The following is a 20,906-nucleotide window of genomic DNA, read 5'->3' as shown; positions in this document are numbered from 1 at the left end:
GGTCCGGCCTCGGAAGTCGCGGGGGCTCCGGGAGGGGGCGTGTCTGGGCCGCTCGGGGAGGCCGAGGCAGGGCTAGAGCTGGGCCGCCCCGAGCTGCGGGCGGGGAGGGGGCTGCGGCTCGCCAGCGAGCTTGGGCGCGCCGGCCTCGCCCCCTGGGCTCGGGGCGGGCTCTTCCAAGGTCACCCGGCGGCCCCCGCCCCATCCCACTCTGATCGTCGGCGTGACAGCTCAGGGTCCAAGGGGACCGTGGCGGCCCGGGCCGGCTGGGCAAGTGGCCTCGGCCCCCGGAGCAGGCAGCCCCTGATATCACCAAGATGTATCGGCACGGATTCACCTGCTGCGGGGAAGGGTTTGCCGCGGAGCTGCCTTGGCACGTGGGGCATCCTCTATCTATCTATTTATTTATTTATTAAGCGGCGTCCTTGTGGGATGGATGCTGCGGTTTTCCTGAGGGCGCTTTAGGTATCACTTTTGGATGCTTTGAAAAATGAGTGTCGTAGCTGTGTCCGAGTTCCTAATATTTAAAGTTAAAATAGTAGTCGATTTGGGGGGCCACTGCAGCTCCTTCGTGCTGTCTTATTTATCTTAGAGGAGCAAGTGCAAAATGCTGCACTGATGTCATTAGTAACAAATCTGGCTGCTTGTAAAGCCATTCCTCCCCAGAAAATGCTCCCTTTTCCTGAAGCTTTGTTGATTAAGAATGTTTGAACTTTCAAGAGAGTAATAATGCATTTATACCCAATGGCCCAGTTTAGAATTTACTTTTCAAGACAGTTCTCTTGGAAGCATTAACTCATCCATCTGGGAGAACTTAAGTACCGTTGTACGGTAGGAGGAAATAAAAATACTTTCCTTCTGTTTATAAGGTATTTTGTGTTATATAGTTAGGCAGAGTAAAATGGCAAGCTTTTATTTCAAGTTTATTGACAGTTATATGTTTGCTTTTTTTCAGTAGTGGTTGTATCATGAAAACATTTTCCTGATGTTATAGTTTAGAAACTCAAGAATGTGATGTAATTTAGAGAGAATTTGAAATTAATCACTGAATTGCTGTACTACCAGCCTGTGTGACAGCTGGACTGGATGACATCAAGGGTCTTTTTTAGCTTTAATTCTGCTCCATGTTGCCGCACGATTTGGTGTAGAATTAATATTTTAGCATTAACAGTAAAATAGGCATATTCTGCTTTCTTGATAGCTTTTCCTGTGTAACACATTAGCCTTTAAAATAAATATATTGAACATTTCTAAGGAAATGGAATTTGAAAAGTCTATCGTCCAAGTTATTTTTCATTGATGGTCTCAGGTGAAAAAAAAGACTGTGCTGTTGCTGCTCTAATCTTTCTAGATTTTTCATCTGGGGAAGAGAAAAATTCCAGTGCAGCTTGTCATGAAGTGAAAATGCAGTCTTTAAAATTGTCATGTATTGTTTAAATTATGCATTCTTTATAGTGTCTTGCTACTCTTATCTTTGATATTCAGCTGTAGCTAATGCTTTCCTTTCTCTTTAGAGTTATCTAATATTTGATAGTCATCTGAGGCTTGTAAATTACAGATTGTGTCCAAAAGGTAATTTTGGCTCTTTGACATTTATATATAAATTTTACAAGTTGTGATTTTTGAGTAGTTCTTTTTATTGATATTAGATTGAACGTTGATGTCATCAATGAAATGTATGATTAAGAAATATAAAATGTATTGGCCTTATGATAAGATGGAAAGATAACAGTTGTACTGCCCATGTGCTCCAAAGAGATCCTTATTCCATCAAGATTAGGCAAAGAAGGCCTCCTAGTCTATTGGATGGGTCCTTTTTGTAAAACTTATTTCAAAGGACAAGAATTCACACCAGATAGGTAGGTGTGGCTGGGTGGTTATCTGAAATATTTTAGGAACTATCCACATCAAAGATATCTGTACTATATTAGAGAGATCTCTCTTTCTGGCTCATTTGCTCTCTCTCTCTTTTTCTCTTTCTTTCTCTTTCTCCCCCTCTCTCCATATACATAATACATATATGTATATATATGCATATCTACATGCATACCTACGTAAATTTGAGTAAATTGAACTAGCACTAGCAAGACAATAAATAGAAAGGTCAGTTTAGAAAAAATGTTTTGAAAACTTGCCAACATTGTATGAAATTAATTTTTAAAATAGAGATAACTTTTTATTTGGAAAATCAACAATTGATACTTTACATTTTTGTTTATGATTTTGTAGTGTTAACTGAGGAAGTCTGAACTAATACTAGAAACAGATTGATTTCCTTCTGTTTTCCTCTTTTCGTCCTGTCTGATATCATTTATATGACAGGGCTTTTCTTCGTACCAAAAGAAATGTTGATTTGTTCATTGAAAACTTGGAATATTTAGCTTGTAGGGACCTTGGCAGTTTTCTCCCTTTGCCACAGCTTCTTTCACACATTCTTCCGTGTGTGTATGTGTGTGTGTGTGTGTGTGTAAACACCATTGTAGGAGATATTTAATCTAGTAAATTGCATTTTGAAGCACTTTACAATTATACAGCATGTTTATACATTTTGACTGATGAATAACAAAAAATACGTTGACAGTATTATTTAGTCCTTGATAAAGGGGAGTGATTGTCTAGGTCTTTCATATTTTTTCTTAAAGTGAGTGATCTGGTAGAAATTAGTAATACAAAGTCTTCCTATAACATTTTTCTTCCTTTTAGAATCTGTTCAGTCTCTGATAATACATTTGAGAGGGATTTCATAAATTTTGAATACAATTTGTGTACTCTTTAGCCTTTAAGATGAACAGTTAAAAATAATTCTAAAAGCACCACATTAATACTGTCATGTGTCTGTGAGCACTTATTTCTGAGGAGTTAAATAAAGGGAGGGACATTTGGTTCCATAGGAATAAAGACTGACAACAGCAACATAAGGGGCTGAAAATGAAAACCTTTGTTTTAAAACAAGCTAATTCGTACAGTTAAACATATTTCCTAGGGAGAGGAGAATTTGACTTTCAGTTTTTAGGCTCCAATCTTTGACCTGAAGATATCATTGAATGACATTTGACTGATAGCAGAAAATCAGTTGCATAGCTCTGTGGTATCTAGTTAAGACAATGGCCTTTTCTCAGTCCTCATTCTCCTTGACCTCTCTTCAGTCTTTGACATTTAGTAGTATCATAGTCTTCTTCTTGATACTTTGTTCTCTCTGGTTTTCAGGACACAGAAACTCTCCTGTTTCTCTTCCTTACTGTCCTACCCATCCATTGCCTTTGCTGAATCCTCTCCAGATCACATCCTCTACCTTGATGTCTCTCAAAGTTCTGTCCTGGGCCCTCTTCTCTTTCCCTTCTATATCATTCACTTGGTGATTTCATCAGCTCCCATGGATTTAATTACCATCTATATGCTAATAATTCTCAGATCTTTCTAACCTGCCCCAAACTCTGCCAACCCCCAATTTCAAGTTTCCAACTACTTTTCAGATATCTCTAACTAGGGGCGACTAGGTGGTGAAGTGAATAGAGCACCGGCCCTAGAGTCAGGAGGACCTGAGTTCAAATCCGGACTGAGACACTTAACACAAAAATTAGCTGTGTAAACTTGGGCAAGTCACTTACCCCCAATTGCCCTCCAAAAAACCTGCTATCTCTAACTTGATATACAGTAGACATCTTAAACTCAGTGTGTCCAAAATGGAATTCGTTCTTTCCCTCTGAATCTTTCCCACCTCCTAACTTCCATGTTACTGTAGAGAGCAGCACCATCTTCCCAGTTCCAGGCTCACAACCTAGGAGTCATACTGGATTCTCAGTCTCTCTTACCCCTCTATCCAAGCTGTTACTGAGGCCTGTTGATTTCACCTTTGCAACATCTCTCCAATACACCCTTTCCCTTCTTTTGACACTGCCACAACTCTAAAGGGCCTCTTAATAGACATGAGCAGAATCAGGAATTTTAAGGTTTTGTTATGTGCTTTATTTCAATTGTATGAATGCTTTATTTTGTATTTTGTCTTTTCAACTTTACAGTTACGATAACATCAAATCATTTTTCCGAATGGCATATAAAAATAAATTTGCTGAAAATAGCACATTTTGAATGAGATGTAGTATTACATATGGAAAGAAAGCTGGCCCCTGGAGCCAGGAAGATCTAGGCTCAAGTCCCACCCACCTCTGATACTAGCTGTGGCACCCTGGGAAAGTCATTAACTTCTTGGGGCTCTAAGCAGTTCTCTCACACTCTTTAAGTTGCAGAGAAGGTGCTGACCTATATTGATAAGTGGGATTTTCTCTTTTAGGAGTTCCTTATACTAATGAAATCCCAGGTTCAGTGCTTATCCCTCAGGTTTTGAGTGCTTGGAAAAGGTAGAGTTCTTAATCATCTAAAGCACTTTAAAGAAAATGTTTTGCCTCTAGGTCTTAAATGTGAATTATGATCCCAGCATATTTTGGCAGTGGGGTCATCCAACGGGCAGCTGCAGAGCAATGTTACATGTACAGTGAAGAACCAGTTAGCTGTCTTGAATCACAGACAGCTGGTTTTCTGAAATGCTCCTCTTTTATTACAAATGTAATGATCTTTAGTTGTGTTTTTCTCTTTAACATTATCTTTTTTGTGACTCTAAAGATGTTGACAGCCCGACGTCTTCAGAAATAAACATGGCATCTACTGTTGCTAACTGTTTAGGATGTGCTTGGCTGCTCCTTAAAACAGGAATTTTCTCCCTCCTTGTCTCTGCTTCCTGGCTTTCTTAGCTTTTTTCAAGTCTATGATAAAATCTGGCCCATAAAAAGTTTATTCTGGTCCCTCCATAATGTTGGTACCTTGTGTAATTATCTTCAATTTAACCTGTCTATTATCTTGTTTGTCCATAGTTGTTTTTATGTTGTACCCCTACCCTACTCCCATTAGACTAGGAACTCATTGAGAGTAGGGGATGTTTTTGCCCTTTTTTGTATCCCCATTATTTAGTATAGTACTTATCCTATTGTAGTAGGTGTTCAAGAAATACATATTGACTTGACTAAGCCACTTATTTTGAATAATTCGGCAGCATAGAGTTGTGAATGGAAAGACTAGACCAGTCAGCTCTGGAGTCAGTTAACCTGAGTTTAATCTTTGTTGGAGCACACACTCATCTGACCTCTTAATTTTCTCATCTGTAAAATAAAGGTAATAGTACTTTTAATGCCTATAGTAGCTTCATAAGGGTAGGAAAATACCTTAGACCTTAAAATACTGTAGAAATGGGAGTAGTTCTGGGGGAGCAAGGGGCAAAAGTATACATTGGGTGACTTCTTGGAAAAGTAAAAATTTGCTCCCAAAACGAAGTAAATCATAAGGTATGAAGTGTTTCAACTGTTCTTATGTGCATCTCCAGGTGAAAGATATCATTAAAAGTTCCGAATTCTTTCTGTTATTGAGACCATGGTACAGTCTATTTTGACATGTAGTATGTGGTCTTATGCCCTGTTTTCTAATGACATACTTCTGTGAATCATTCACTGACAAATTGTATTGCTTGCTGTTTCAAATTATTTAAGACTTAATTTCATCCATCAATTACAGTTCTAGATGGAAGTAAAACATTGGAGAAATCATTTAGGTGACTTGCATGCAGTTGTTTACAAATGCTTAAGAACATGCTTTCATGAGTAAAAATGAACAACACACTGCTTAAATTTTGTTTTATGCTGACTACTTAAATTTTTGCTTTTTAAAACTTTATTACATATGTGAGTTTTAAATATTGTTAACTTAAATTCTTTGGATATTTTCTCCCCTTTTCCCCCCTCCCTAGCTTGGTCTTTATCACAAACTCCATTTATTTTATTTTAAAAGTTCATATATCACATTTGTGGTTGCAAAGAAATTTCAGTTTTTAGTCATATTTAGATTATTGTATTTACTATGTTTGTTGTGGTTTTGCTTTATTGGACACAATTTTTTCCTAAAAGCCTGATGACTCTTTTTAATCATTGAAGGATACATTCTCATCACCAGTAAGAAATGTAAACTTAAAGACCCACAAATTGTCATTAAGCAGTAATATTTACCATTTTAAGTAAACACTTTCTTCTTGTTTAAGCTATAGAGTTTTACATTTACTGTGTGTCAGCTTAGGTCATGGGTGGTAGTAGGACAAAGGAGACCCAGATTGAGAGCTGGGCCAGGCCAGGAAGTATGGCACATGATGACAAGCAAAAAGTCAGAACCAGAGGTGCATATCTGTTAGTGCTAATACAGAAATAGTAGGGTGATTTTTTTTTAACTACTCTTAATTCTAAGGGTAAGGGCAAAGCAGAAGTTAGAATTGGGGTTCCTGGTGAGGCTGGATGGAATACTGAGCGTTGAGTAAAAGCAGAGAAGCATGGTTTGATGGCCAGAGATCCAGTTGGGGTAGGAAGAGACATAAGTATTGCCTTGGCTGTCTCCTGCTTTAGTTCAATGACAATGTGTGTGGTGCAGGCTTTTGTGGCTACCGCTATAGAAACAAAGGTTGTGTTAGAACTTTTCACAGTCATAGTAATATAACTCATATTGATTTGATTTATATCTTTCTTTGTGATTTACAAGGTGCTTTCCTCCTAATCTTGTACAATATCATTAATAATCTTGTACAAATATCATTCTCAGTCTACACAAGAATAAATTGAGTCTCCAAGGTGAAGGGACTTGCCTCCTTTGTCCAGTGGTTAGTAGATGTCAGTCAGGGCCTTTTTCCACTTCACTACTTTGACCCCCTCTGTATTCCAGTTCTTAAAGGTATCAGGCTAAGGTAATTTACCTTGCCTGGAATATCCTCCTGCAAATAATCAGATTGTTGAAATCTTGCCCTGTGTAAATTCTATCTTTCTTTGCTGTTGTTCCAGGACACCTCCCTCCCTCCCCCCCAACTTTTCACAGCACCTTCCTTTCATGTTTATATACGCTGTTCAGGGGGTCTGAGCTCAGAACTCCTTTTTTCTGTCCAGCTTGCCAATGATTGAGGTAGGAATTGTTTCACTTTTGTCTCTACATTCTTCAGTGCTTATTAGCATAGTCCCTGATAAATAGCAGTGCTAATTGATTGCTTATCTGTTCTGTTTCACTGATGTACTTTTTTTTAACCAGTACTAAATAATTTTGATGATTACTGCTTTATAATATCATTTGAACTCTGAAAGTGCTATTTCTCATTTTTTTTCTTTTTTTCCCCACGCTTCTCCTTGAGATTTCAGTTTCTTCAGATGAATTTTGTTGTTATTTTGTGTACTTCTGTAAAATAATTCCTTCATAATTTGTTTGGTGCAGCACAAATTCTATAAATTAGATAGTATTGTCAGAGGCAGTGTCACTGGGACTTGGAGTCTGGGTTTAAATTCCTGGTTTGATGCTTTATTAGCTATGGGACTCTGGGAAAGTTACTTTGTAGCTCTTAAGGCCTTGTTTTCCTCATTTGTAAAAAACAAAGAGATTGAATTTGATGACTTCTAGGTCATCGTCTCTTATAGCTCTAAATCTATGAACCTGTGATCATTTTTATGTTTATATGACCCAAACACAAGCAGTAATTATGACTCCAATTCTTTGTCATTTCTTTAAAGATTATTTTATAATTGTTTTTATGTCTTGTGTTTTTGTAGATTGTTGACTCCCAAATATTTTATGCTTTTATAGTCATTTTGAGTATGATTTCCCTAATAACATGAGGTATTTTCTCATGTTATTTTCTTGTTGCTCTATACAGGAATTCTAATTTTTTTTGTTTATTTGTTTTGTATATTGATTTTTTTTTTTTGCTTTTTGGAGGGCAATTGGGGTTAAGTGATTTGTCCAAGGTCACATGGCTAGTTTTTTGTGTGTTAAGTGTCTGAGGTCAGATTTGAATTCAGGTCCTCCTGACTCCAGGACCAGTGGTCTATTCACACTGTGCCACCTAGCTGCCTCTATTGCTATTTTTGCTGAAGCTGTCAGTTTCATTTTTTTTTTTTTACTGATTCTTCAGGAGTTTCTAAACATCATGTTATCTGCAAATTAACTGTCCTTTGCAAATTTTTATGTCTTTACTTTTCTTTGCTTATAGTTGTTACTTGGAATTCTAGAAAAGTTGTCAAAATAGGGGAAAGGAGACCAGTCTCCGTATTTATTCTGAAATTTAAAAAAGTATTTTCTCATTGCACATCATTGATAGCTGTTGCTTTTAAATGCATACTTTTTATCATATTAAAAATGGCCATGCTGTGCCTATATTATGCCTTTGTATTTTCAGAATAAGTTAATGATACTCTCTGTCAGATTCTTTTGCAGCAGCTGATAAAATCAATGTGGCATGTGGTAGTTTAAAAATTGTCTTCACTCTGGCTATTTCATGCCTTGCTGCTGCTGCTATTCCAACCTTTAAAGCTGGTGGCTGGAGACCACACCTGGAAAGAGCTAAGCCACTTGGTTCTGCCTTCCTGGACCATGAATCCTCATCTTGCTTTTCTCCTCTACTACCTCTGCCATTTTTTTTTTTTGCCTTGTTTTCACATACCTTCTCTCCCCTCACCTACCTTTCTTAGTTCTGAGAACTGCAAACAAAGGAAATCTACTCTTGTCTCTGGAAAGGCCAGGTTACATCTGACCGCCTTATTGTTCTACTTACCACCTTTGTGACTTGCCATACCGTGGTTCCCTTTCCTTGAAACTTCTCTTGTATGAGTGTTATCTCCCTCTTTAGAATGTAAGCTTCTGCCTTAATGAACTGATGCAGTGAAGAAGAACTATGAGAACAGTTTATACAATAACATTATAGTGAAAAACAGCTTTGAAACAATTTAGAACCACTGATCAGTGCAGTGATAAACCGAAAGAATCAAGATCAAACATAGCATTCACCTGATAGAAATGAACTTTAAAGGCAAATAGGACATGTATTTTCAGTGGCTTAATGTGGGAAGTGAATGTATTTTGCTGGACTATAAAGCTATATATTGAGAGATTTATTATTCCCAGTTTAAAAAGAAATTGCTAATTTGGGAGAGGGAAGAGTAGTGAGGACAAATTAATTTTAAAAATTGTTTCCTGAAAAGTAAAAATACTAAGATACAAAAATAATGCAAAGTTTTTGAGGGAAGGAACAGTTTTCTTTCTTTTCCTTCCTTTCTTTCTATATCTCCAGTGCTTAGCATAGTGCTTGGCACATAGTAAATACTTAAGTGGTTTTATTGATTCATAATGTTGATCCATTCCTTTATCTCTGGTATAAATATATTGTGGTCATAGTCAATCATTTTTGAAACCTTCTAATCTTTTTATTAGATTTTTATTTACAATTTTTACAACAATAATCATTAGTGTTGGTGGTTTATATTTCTTTCTTTGCTTTTCTCCTTTTCTGGTTTAGGTAGTCCATTAGTACTATATTTGTCTTATAAAATGAGTTTGAAAAAATGTTTTCTTCCTCACCTTTTGAAATGAATTTATGTAGCATTGGTATTTGTGTTCATCCTTTTCCAAATCCTGACCCTGCAATGTTCCCACCATTTTTCTCTGTTCCTGGTACAGAATACCACTACAGAAAGTCACACAATGACATTGATTAGGTCTGTTGCAAATTTGTTATATGAACTCAAGTGGTCCTTGCTCCTTTGCATTCCAGTCCTTTTACTCTTTCTTAAAGTATCACAATCCCTGTAGCTCCTTTTGCAGATTCTTTTGTTACCCCTCTAGTCACATCATCCTTCTTCTCTCTTTAATCAGTTCTCACCTTATGAAAAAAAAAATATGAAGACCTCACTGAAGAAAATGACACCATCCACAAAGCACTCCTCCTTTCCAGTTTCACATATGAAATCACCTCAGAATTCTCCCCCAATGTCTTCCTTTGCTCTACTTTTGGAGGATGAGCTTGTCTCTTCTTACCAGTGGCAATCTCTCTTTGTGGTTGATATTCCAGTAGTAGTAGCAGATGAAGGACAGCATGGTAGGAAGATGGCTAGGGTGAAATTTGATAGAGGCATGAGGCCAGGAATGGCTAGATATAATGAGCTTCCACTGTCATAATAGCATAGCACTTGGATAGGAATTCAGCCCCCTATGCATGACTGCACCCCAGAACTCTTGACCTGGTCCTTTCTTTTTCTCACTCTATACTTGTTTGTCATTTCATCAGCTCCCATAGATAAAACTGTTATCATTGTGCAGATAATGCTCAAATTTTCATATCTAGTGCTACATAGCCATCAATCTCCTTGCTCTTTATTCCTCCATCTCCAGGGCCTTCCTAGATATTTTTACCTTCATGTTCCACAGGCAGCTCAAAATGTATCTGAAATTAGACTAATTTTTCCTTCTAAACTCACCCCTCCTACCTTTCCTATTTTTTTTGAGGATATTGACCTTCTCCCAGTCAACCCAGTTCATAACTTTGTAATCATACTTGTCCTTTCAGTCTCACTCTTTCCCCCTCTCCTATATCTACTGTCAGATCTTATTGGTCCTACCTCATCTACATCTCTTGCATTTGTCCCCTCTGTCCACTTACAAGGCCACTATTCCACTCCAGTTTAGGGCCTCTCCAGCATTATTACAGTGGCCTCTTAACTGATCTGTTTTCCTTCTGCATTCCATCAGTATTCCTAATTCATAGGTCATGTCATTCTCCTGCTCAAGAAGCTTCAATGGCTATTTGTCACTGTACCTTTCAGATTTTAACGTATATCTACTTGCTGATTACGCATTCTTCTTTCATGCCAACTCTTTGTTCTAACCGCACTGTCTTTGTTCTCTATATATGACAGTGCATCTTTTACCTCAATTCTTTTGAACTGCTGTCACCCATATTTGGAATGTTCTCTCTGTTTATCTCTGCCTCTTACAGTCCCTAGCTACTTTTAGGGCTCAGTTCAAGTCCTTAACAAGAGCTTTCCTGCTTTCATGCCAATTAGTGGTATCCTACTAACCTCCATAATTTTGTATTTATTTGTCTATATCCTGTATTCACATACTTTAAATGTGTTGTTTTTCTCCCTTCTTTACCTTTGGATGTAAATTCTTAATGGCATGGAGGGACTATTACAAATTTTGTTTTTGTATCTTCTGTGCTTAGCTTAGGACCCTAGTACATGATAAACACTTGATAATTGCTTATTGATTGATGGAAAACCAGCTCCATATCCATTATGCTATGTGCTTCTCAATTGTAATACTACAGTATGTGCTATTTATGTCTGCATCTTTTCTCCATTATGTTAGAATTAGATTGTGAACTCTCTGGTTTATTTTTGTGCTTTCCTCATTTCTTAACATAGGATAGGGCCTTTTCACACACTAGGCTCCCAATGGATGTATGCTGAATGAGTGAATGGTAAACTTCCCTTTACTTTATCATAAGGTTGAGTGGGAAAATTTCGTTTAGAATTTTATTTACTCTTTTTTACTCTGTGTTTTCTACTCAATAGATTAAAAAGCATATATTTAAGTACCTCCTCTTAGATGTACTAATGTAAGAAAATATCTTGACTACTACATGCTTAATGCCTGCCTCTGAACCTTGCTTACAATTCTTGCCTGGAATACAGTTTTTTTTTTTTTTTAACATTCTATTTCTACCTATTTGCCAAAGCCTAGTCTCACTTGTTCCAGACAACTTTCCATGACATTTGACACATTGATGTCTGCCTTTCCCAACCTCTTTAATTGTGCTACTCACATTTTTGAAAACATAAGACAGCTTCATTGTACATGGCAAAGAGCTACCCATATCATCCATTATTAGTTCTTGAAAGCTTTAATGTATTGTCCTGAAGATATAAAATAATTTAGTTTGGGGACCACAGACTATATATACTAGTAGTTTATTTCAGTCACTAGCCCAGTGATTATATGGTGTAATAAATACTGTGGCCTATATAATAATGAATTTATATATAAACAGGCATCACAAAAGAACTAGATAAATAATAGAAGACATCCTGTCATGGGGATTCCAGTCTTCCATTAATACAGTGGTTATCAGAGTGCAATCTGGAGACTTCCAGGGATCCCTGAGACCCTTTAGGAGTTTCAGGAGGTCAAAACTTTTTTCACAATAATACTAAGATGTTATTTACCTATTAAAATACTCTTCCCTTTTCCAACTACATACCTGGGTGAAGCACGATTTTCTTCCTATTTTATTGTTGTTCAGTCCTTTCAGTCATGCCCGATTCTTCATTACCCTATTTGGGGTTTTCTTAGTAAGAATACTAGAGTGGTTTGTGATTTCTTTCTCCAGCTCATTTTACAGATGAGGAAACTGAGGCAAACAGGATTAAAGATTTACCCAGAGTCACATAGCTAGCAATTGTCTGAGGGTAGATTTGAATTCAGTTCTTCTTGACTGCATGCCTATTGCTTTATCCACTGCACCACCTAGCTGCTTTCTATACTTCAAGTAAAACAACATATCACAGCAGACTAATTGTAGAAGCAGATGAGATTCCAGCTGTCTTCAATTAAGTTAGACATTAAGGAGAATAGGAAAAATGATGTTTCTCACTAAATTTTTCTGTTTTTTGGAAAATAATTTTTCGTAAATATTTGTGATTTATCATAATAGGTTTATTATTTTAAAATAATAAATTAATATGATAAAATTTTGTCAGTTTTAATTTCTAATAAAGTAAATGTCAATAGTTATAACCCACACAAAAACTTGAGGACTTCTGCTGTGGTATAAGACAAAAGATTTAAGTGTAAAAGTTAGCCCTAACTTTCAAATGAAAAAGGAGCATACCAATTTAAAAAGGTGAGTACAGAAAAATATTAATGGATTAACATATTATAATGAGTGCCTAGATGTGTTATTAAGGCTATGTAATGTTTCTGCTTTATGCTAATGCCTTATGAATCATGTTTTTATAGGATTAGTACCCCTTTTGGACAAAATCATCCTAATCTTGGATTCAACTCAGAATATCCATTGTTTAGGGAAAGAGCCATCACTGGTTTTTCATTAAGTTAGATTAGAGCCAGTTATAAAGGACTAAAATTGAATTCCTTAGGATGCCGAGTAGATCAGCAGATGATGGTGAACTTCCTGAAGGTTGAGATTGATTTGTAGGGGAGAATCTTAGGGACGATTATAAACTTCCAAAGATTTTTAGGTTCCACAAGATATCATTGCCTTTGCATTTCTGATTGTTTACTCTGATAATGAATCTGACACAACCTACTTAAGGTAATCTTGAGTTTTTGTTGTACATTGGAATCTGTAACTGCCTTCAACAAACCCAAGTCAGAGATCAAATCTCTAATTTCTTAGTTTTTTCACTGCTAGGCCCTCCCTAAATATGCAGTCTATACTGTTGGTTAAATTCAGTAGCAAACATTATTTATCTATAAGTACCTATGTTCAGGGCTAGGGATTTGGACAATTAAAATTCCTGCCCTCAGGAGCTTATATTCAACTTTTTCCCCACCAAAAAATTACCTTTCATACTTTTTTTCTTAATCATCTGTAAAAGAACTCTCTTGAAGCTGTTTAGTGACCTACCTTGTGCCAAATCCAGTGATCTTTTCTTCATACCTATTCTTTTCTACCTCAGACTCAGTATAGCCCAAACTGAACTAGTCTTTTCTCTTGGATGATCCCATTTCTTTTAGTGGTAGCAATATTCATTCAGCATTCTAAGCAAGAAATTATGTAGTCCTTTTTGCTCTTCTGCTTCATTTTGTTATTGAATCTGTTACTTCAAAATTTCAGTAGATCCTTAATCTCACAAGTGTGGGTACTCTTTCCATTGTTGCAGATTGCAAGCCATCTGTGTTTTTCTATCCTGGGTGACCCTTGCCTATATCTCCTTGTATTTTCTCCAAAAGAAATCCACCCAAGGTGACTTTACTCTAGATGTCGTCTTCACTTTGGATGAGTAGTAATGCAATAGTGTGTGGACTGCCCATATTTCTATTTAGCCAGCCCACTTACTTTTCTGGCCTTTTTTGAATGATCTGTTAACCTGGTTTTGTCTGCACAATTCATTGGAGTAATATCATGTATCTTATTTTCGCCTACCATGTGATGTACAATTTCAACCCTTCAGTGATTGTAATATTCCATGATTTTCAATCATACGACATCTTAATCTTGATAATTTCAAACATTTGTGGTTGACTTCTTATCACATCTAATTAGATTGTTATTGTATTGTAGCTTGTCATAGTAGAGGTAGAAATGTCTTCTCTGCCCTTTTATTATTGTTGTTTGCTTTTGTTTGTATTATTAATAATGTATTACTTTCAATCCTTGATTTGAAGTTCCATTTTTTGAGGGTTAGTTTGTTAAAACCAGATCAATGAACAACAAATCCATTTAACCACATTCATTTATTTCAGTCTTCTTTTGAATGAATAAGTGGGGGAGCCACTGTCAATCTCACCATGTTTTAGAAACTACTCTTCTCAAAAGACTTTTCATAACAATATGATATGTGACAGTTGGAGTGAGTGTGCTAATATTAGTTTTTGTGTTAATAAATATTAGTACAACTTATAAAAGTTGTAATATTTTTTTTTCACATTCTAATGTGTTGTGCATCCTGCTTTGAAAGGCACTGGTTTGAGGGAAAGGTGAAGAGAAAGGGGTTGGGTTCATGAGGTATAAGAAAAATGAAGGAAATCAATAAAAGCTTTGAATTTTATTTTCTGCATTTAAAAACATGATTCTGAGAAAAGGGGCCTGATAAATTTGTAGCTGTGGTACAACCCCCCAAATTAGGTGATCTGTAAGGTTTCCTTAAGCTCTCTTTGCCCATGAATTCTATGGATATTTTATTCAGTTGCCTGAGAGCAGCCTCATCCCATCCCATGCTTCTAGAAATCAGTCTGATATATTTGTCCCTGATTACTGCATTTATCATAGTATATATTCTGTGGCTTGAACCTTACTGTTAAGGCATAGTATTCATCTGCCACCTCTCGGACACATTTTAAAAATTTATTCTTTCTGGATTGCTGTGGATCTCATTAGTTCATTGTTACATAGTTTAAAATTTTGCCTCTCTTATATTTCTCCCATGTGATGTTAGCCATTCCTTGTTGTTATTTCCTGTTTCTGGCTGTTTTACCAGATTTAATTGAGGAGTGAACCAGGTAGTGATTGTGGTTTAGTTTATTTTGTAGCTATTCCATTGTTATACAACAAATGTTAACTGGCCCATCACTTTTAACCTAGCTTTATGACAGTGGTAGTGGTATCTCTCAGTGAACATCCTTCTCCTTCCCTGCTATGAAGTGGTTAATTCTGAAGTTATGTGCTAATCTGGAGAAACAATATGTGCCAGTTGCTGTGGCCAGTAGGGTGTGGCTCAGAAAGGCCTTGCTTCTGATGTTATTCCTTGGGCTGAGCTAGAATGGGCTAATTATAGAGACACACTCTTGGGAAGGAAAGGAACAGGGTCAATTAAAGCATTCAGCACTACTTCCTTTAAATTAGTAGTTCAGTTTAGCCGATAAAAATAAAGAACTAGGGAATTTTAAAAGCAATAGCTTAAAATAGTGTAGGAATCGTCGAATTCTTTTGATCTCTTTCTTGATTCTCTTTTCCAGTAGAATATGCCAAGATTACATAAAAAACCCCTGAGTCACATAAGTTTATAGTTATAGAGAAAAATCCTAAGTTATTTCATCCTTTTGCTCTGTTTAGTTTAATGGATTTGCTTAATAAGTATGGTTATATACATTCTCAAACATTGGTGCCTAGGGAGTGGTATTGGACCTAAGATTTCATTGGTACAGGGAGCTCTCTTAGGTGAGGGAAATCCCCCTTACCAATGTAGGCCATCACCTTCTCTGTAGTTTATAGTCCTAGGAAGTTATCTAGAGCAGAGGTGGAAAGTATAGCTGCATCACAAAGTCAATGTCCATTGCTGGGGGCAGAAGCATCTCAGCATATTCTTATCATCGTCTTAAGAAGGGGAGTAATGTACAGAATCAAGAAAGTATCCGTTTTGTAAAATAAAACTGCTGTTTCTTACATGCTGTACTGAAACTTCCAAATGCAAGAGAAGACAAATTGAACAACTTTATAATCTTCATTAGGAAGATATTTTGAAGAAACTACTTCAGAACAGTATTTACTACTTTATTCTTACTTAGCTATAAATGTTCTAAAAACAATTATTAATGCTGTGTACCTTAACACTTTAAATTTTTATTGAGCATTTCTTGGGTTGGAATTTTTTTTGAAAAATATCTTTGTCCTTTATTATGAAAAATGCTTGGATATAATTTTCTCCTTTTTATATCCTGGTTGTTGAACTAGCCTGTTGACCAATTTAGTTTTATTCATGTACTCACATCAACTTGTGTAAGTTGTCAGTCTCTAGGTATTCTTACTCCTATTTCCTCATTTTCAGTGACCTCATCAGTTCCCATGGTTTTAATTATCTCTATGCAGATGACTCACATATCTGTATATCTAGACTTAGTCTTTCTCCAGAGCTTCAGTTTTGCATCAACAACTGCCTGTTTGGCTTCTCAAACTGGATGATCCTGTAGATATCTGAAACTCATCATGTCCACTATGGAGCTCATTATCTTCAGCCTAATTTCTCCTCCTCCCCCAACCCAACCTCAGGTACTAGGCTTCCTTCTTTTTGATTAATGATACCACTATTCTTCCAGTTCCTCAGTTTCTCAAACTGAGTCATCCCTGAATTTCATTCTCTCTCATCCCACATAGCCAATCATTTTCTAAGCCTTGTTGATTCTCCTACACAGCATTTGTTGCATCTGTGAACCTCTTTCTACTAACATGGTTGCCACTTTGATTCAGAATCTCATTATTTTTCTCCTCGGCTATTGTAATGGATCTTCCTCTTTCCAGTCTTTCACTTCCCCAGTGCCTATTCACTACAGAACTGCTAAAATAGTCTCCCAGAAGCACATATCTGACCATATGATTCCCCAGCTCAGGATTTTCCAGCCTGCCTTTTCAGATTTCCCTTAAACCTTTCTCTCATTCTATGTTCCAAGCCAAATTGGTATACTTACTATTCCCAGAACTTGCAATTCCGTCTCCCATTTCCATGCCTTTCACAGATTGTGTCTCCTACCCCTACATTAGTCAGTCATACACTGATCATTTATTCAATGCTTGCTAGCTACTGTGCTAAGTACCTGGGATATAAATAAAGTAAAAATGCAGTCCCTGCCCTGGAGTCTCTCCTCATTTGTTTCTTAGAATTCTTAACTTCACAGCTACTATAGGAAATCTTTTTCTGATGATCCTAGTCATTTGTGCTCTCTTCCTTCTATTTTATGTTGTTTGAACTTATCATATAGTGTATGTATATATAGAATATAGTATACACTATATTCCCCCATAGAATGTAAGTTTGTTGTAGCCAGTCTATTTGTCACTTTTCTCTTTGAACTAGGTACCTCCTTTACATTACTTGGTATATACAACAAATCCTAAAAGTCTTAGTGAAGTTTTAAGCAATTATTTTTACTAGGTGTTTAATAAATGCTTATTTAATTTAACTGATTGTACTTACTCTTTATAGGAGTTATTTATTTATTTTGCAGACTTCTGTTCCTGTTGAGATTCCACACACAATAGAAAAGAACATTGCATTCAAGAGGCTTAAATTTATAGTCCTCATTTTACCACCAGGACAAATTACTTCATTTCTTAGTTTCCTTAAGGACAGAGTTGTATTTCATGATCCTTCTAGCTCAAATATTCTGTGACTTCCCTTACCTCTTCTTCTATTTTTCATTTCTATTTTATTTGTCTCTTTATTAGGAATAATTAAAGCTTTTTCAAGTTACTTTAAGAGGACTGTAATACTTGGCTTAAATAATACTTTGTACTAATCATACTTTATAGTGATGGTATAAAAGCCCCTTTCCCTAAAGTCAGTGTTTCTAATTCAGGAAACATTATTGACATATTTTGTATCATACTATTAAAATAAAGGTAAAGTATATTGAAGGTTGGCATTTGGAAATAAAGAAAGCTTTCATCCCCTCCACCTTTCCCCCCCATTTCTTATAATGTTTGCTATCCTTGCTCCAAGGATGATGCCTAGTGAGATTTTGCTCAGACTGATCTGATGACTATGAATATGGTCTTTGTGGTGGTAGATGATATAATTAATCCTAGTGTGTATATTGGAGTTCTTTTATTTGGAGTTAGGCAGAGATGTTCCCCTAGGAGCATATAATAGAACAATTAGAGGATTTGTGCTTTCCTCTCTTCCACTATTACATCTTCCATTTGGCTCTGAGGGCTAAGAGTCTTGGAGGTTTTTCCCCAGGGGCAACCATATAAAAGTTGTCTCTGAGCACAAGACTTTTATCTAGGTGAAGGGTTGGGGGGAAGAGTAGGGTTGAAGAGAGTCTTACCATTCCTTTGTCTGCTTTTATGACCTGGGAAGAAACTTCCCATTGTAGTAGAAAAATCACTAACATGAGCAGTGAAGGAGTAAGTGAGATCAGCCTATCTCTGTTCAAGTGGAAGTAGTGAAGAATTTTGTGATTTTGACAGCTCTGGGAACAATGACCAAGAAGTTTAGCTTCTTGTTGTGTTGTGTGTGTGATATTTTCCCTTTTTTGTTACAAGAACATGGACTTTACCATCCAGATATTAATTCCTTACTATCCTGTTAACAGAAATTAGTGTAGGTTGTGGTTGCTAAGGGGTAGGGATTAAGAAGCCAATCTGAGGGGCAAGTAAGTGGTACAATGCATCTGCCTTGAAGTCAGGAAGACTATAAATGTGCCTCACCTCATGCACAAACCCGTTTGGGAGGTGGGACTGAAGGTTTAAGGCACCTTTGTATCTGTTAACTGTGATGAAGTAGACAGAGCACTACAAGTCTTTGAATCATGAAATCAGATTTTGAGTTCAGGCTCTGCCACTGTATAACTATACATATATATATCTGCCAGCTGTATAACTAATGGGCCATTGTTAATCAGTCACCCAAAGATCTGCTCAGGGAATAACAGATAACATTGCTGATACAGCACCCATTAGTATTGGGTACTATCTCCTGCATAGACATGAAATGTTTAAATGGATCCCTGGTCTAGAGCTGTTGCTAGATTCTGTTTTTATCAATTTTAAGTAAGAAAAGTTCTCAGCATTTCCTTTTTTCTATAGCTAAAGGAGAGGTTTTAGAGGTCAAACCCTCTCATTTTATTTATTTACATACGAAATTTATATTGAGGCCTTTTGTTTTCACCCAACAGTCATTTCCGTATTAACACCCCCAACCGCAAATTGAACTCTCTCTTTTAATAAAGAAAAAAAACCCCAAGCCTATCCTGAGATTGTTTCTGATCAGAATTTAGCACCCGAAGTTCCCCAGATTGGTCCTGCTGAACTGAGATTGGTCATTACAGTGTGGATAAAAAAGAAAATTTTATGTTTCCTGAATGCAATCCTTGATTTCTTCTATTCATTTACAAATGCTCTTTTTTTCTCTGGAATGTTGTTGTAGGTCCTATTAAACTATAACTGCCATGATTTAATTTCATAGTATTTGATTTGTGGCTTGATGTCCCTATTTCCATATATTAAGGATACCTAGATCCTTCTTAGAATTTCGTAACTGCAGGTATCTACTTATGCGAAATGTACATGAATTGATATTGCTTGCTGAAGAATATGTACGTTCATACACATATTTTTACCAGCTATATTAATAATTGAGGTTTCCCCCCTCTTTTATATTGGAAGCTTGTTTCTTCTCCCCTATAGAATTCTTCTTCTTCATAATTAGAATCTCAACAGGAAAAGAGGTACATACCCCTTGTCAGTGGACCTTTTAGCTCTTATTTGAAGGACTAAACCAGTGCCATCCTTCTGGCAATGTCTAAGTAATTTAGAGATGAGAAAACTCCTACCCATATCAATTGGCTACAATCCAAATACTTATATAGTTGTTATTGCTTCTGTCTTTTGCTTTTACCGCTAAAACAAGCTGAGTTGTTCCCCTTGCTGCATTTGTTCTCCACAATTTTAATTTAGTAGGTAATTGTCTACCTGGGCCCAAATAGTTCCAGAACACCCGAAATCATAGCAAGATCCTACATATCCACTTCTTTAGCAGATTTAGTGTGCATTTGGGGGAGGGTAATGGAGACATTCTAAATTTATCTGATTTTCATTAGTCAGTTAAAATACTTAGAAATACCAAAGTGTAGATGTGGAAGCAGAGGTAAGAAGGAAACACCTTGTTCCCTACCAGTCATTACCTTGAAACTCCTGAAAAGCAAGGAGCATCCCTAATACACACTGAAGATGGAACTTTTCCTATATAAAAAGCAAAAGCTGGGAAGTAATTTTGATGTCTGCCTTGTCAACTACCCCAATCTAGACCGAAATTTGGAGGATTGCAGCATCTCTCATCTCTAGCACACATGAGGCATTGGTTAGCAGTTTAGAAGAGGTTATAATAAATTTCATTTGGGCACATAAGTTTATACATCTAAATTATAGAATTACTTTGTAATAATCCATTTGGAGATGCCTTTGCTGACAGATAATAAGGGTTAAATTGGATGGGGAAAAGCTGACCTAATGTCCTGATTTTCACACTCAGTATAATCTTCCTTTAATTTACTACAGTTAATGGCTCAAATTCAAAATTTCTTTTCCCCTTATTCTGTCTGATTTTAACATAAGTCACAGCGCAAACATCATCTTCTCCATGAAACCTTCCCTAGCTAAAAGCAGTCTCCTTTCTTGATTTGAATTCTGTCCATTATGATTTTAAGAATCAATATTGCAAATGTTTCATTTTCTAGAGCAACTTTGTTCCGTAACTCTCTTGAATTCCCTTCTCCCACGCTCCTACTAACCATTCCAGGGTTTTCCAGACCTTATGGCTTACAAAATTTCATAAATTCTAATTCACAAATTCATACAATTTTGGTCAAAATAAATAAAAATTTTCTTT

The 20,906-nt window shown here is 36.5% G+C and overlaps 1 protein-coding gene across 14 annotated transcripts in view; it reads left to right on the top strand.

Moving 5' to 3' along the window:
- MYO9A (myosin IXA) overlaps positions 1-20,906 on the top strand; it is a 324,456-nt gene that overhangs the window by 2,990 nt on the left and 300,560 nt on the right. Inside the window, exon 1 of one of the 14 annotated variants that reach the window (XM_069067271.1) lies at positions 168-462. The exons of the other annotated variants lie outside the window; for them this stretch is intronic. The gene's annotated coding sequence lies outside the window, so the exon portion shown is untranslated. Of the gene's footprint in view, positions 1-167; positions 463-20,906 lie in introns of those variants that run through there. 14 annotated transcript variants of the gene reach the window in all.

This window comes from Petaurus breviceps, unplaced genomic scaffold (assembly GCF_028583685.1).
Source record: "Petaurus breviceps papuanus isolate PSGF00001 unplaced genomic scaffold, PetGlider_PUasm1.0 90740, whole genome shotgun sequence".
In the NCBI taxonomy this organism is placed as follows: domain Eukaryota; kingdom Metazoa; phylum Chordata; class Mammalia; order Diprotodontia; family Petauridae; genus Petaurus; species Petaurus breviceps.
The sequence above is the reverse complement of the archived record's forward strand: the minus strand, read 5'-3'. Positions and strand labels throughout refer to the sequence as shown.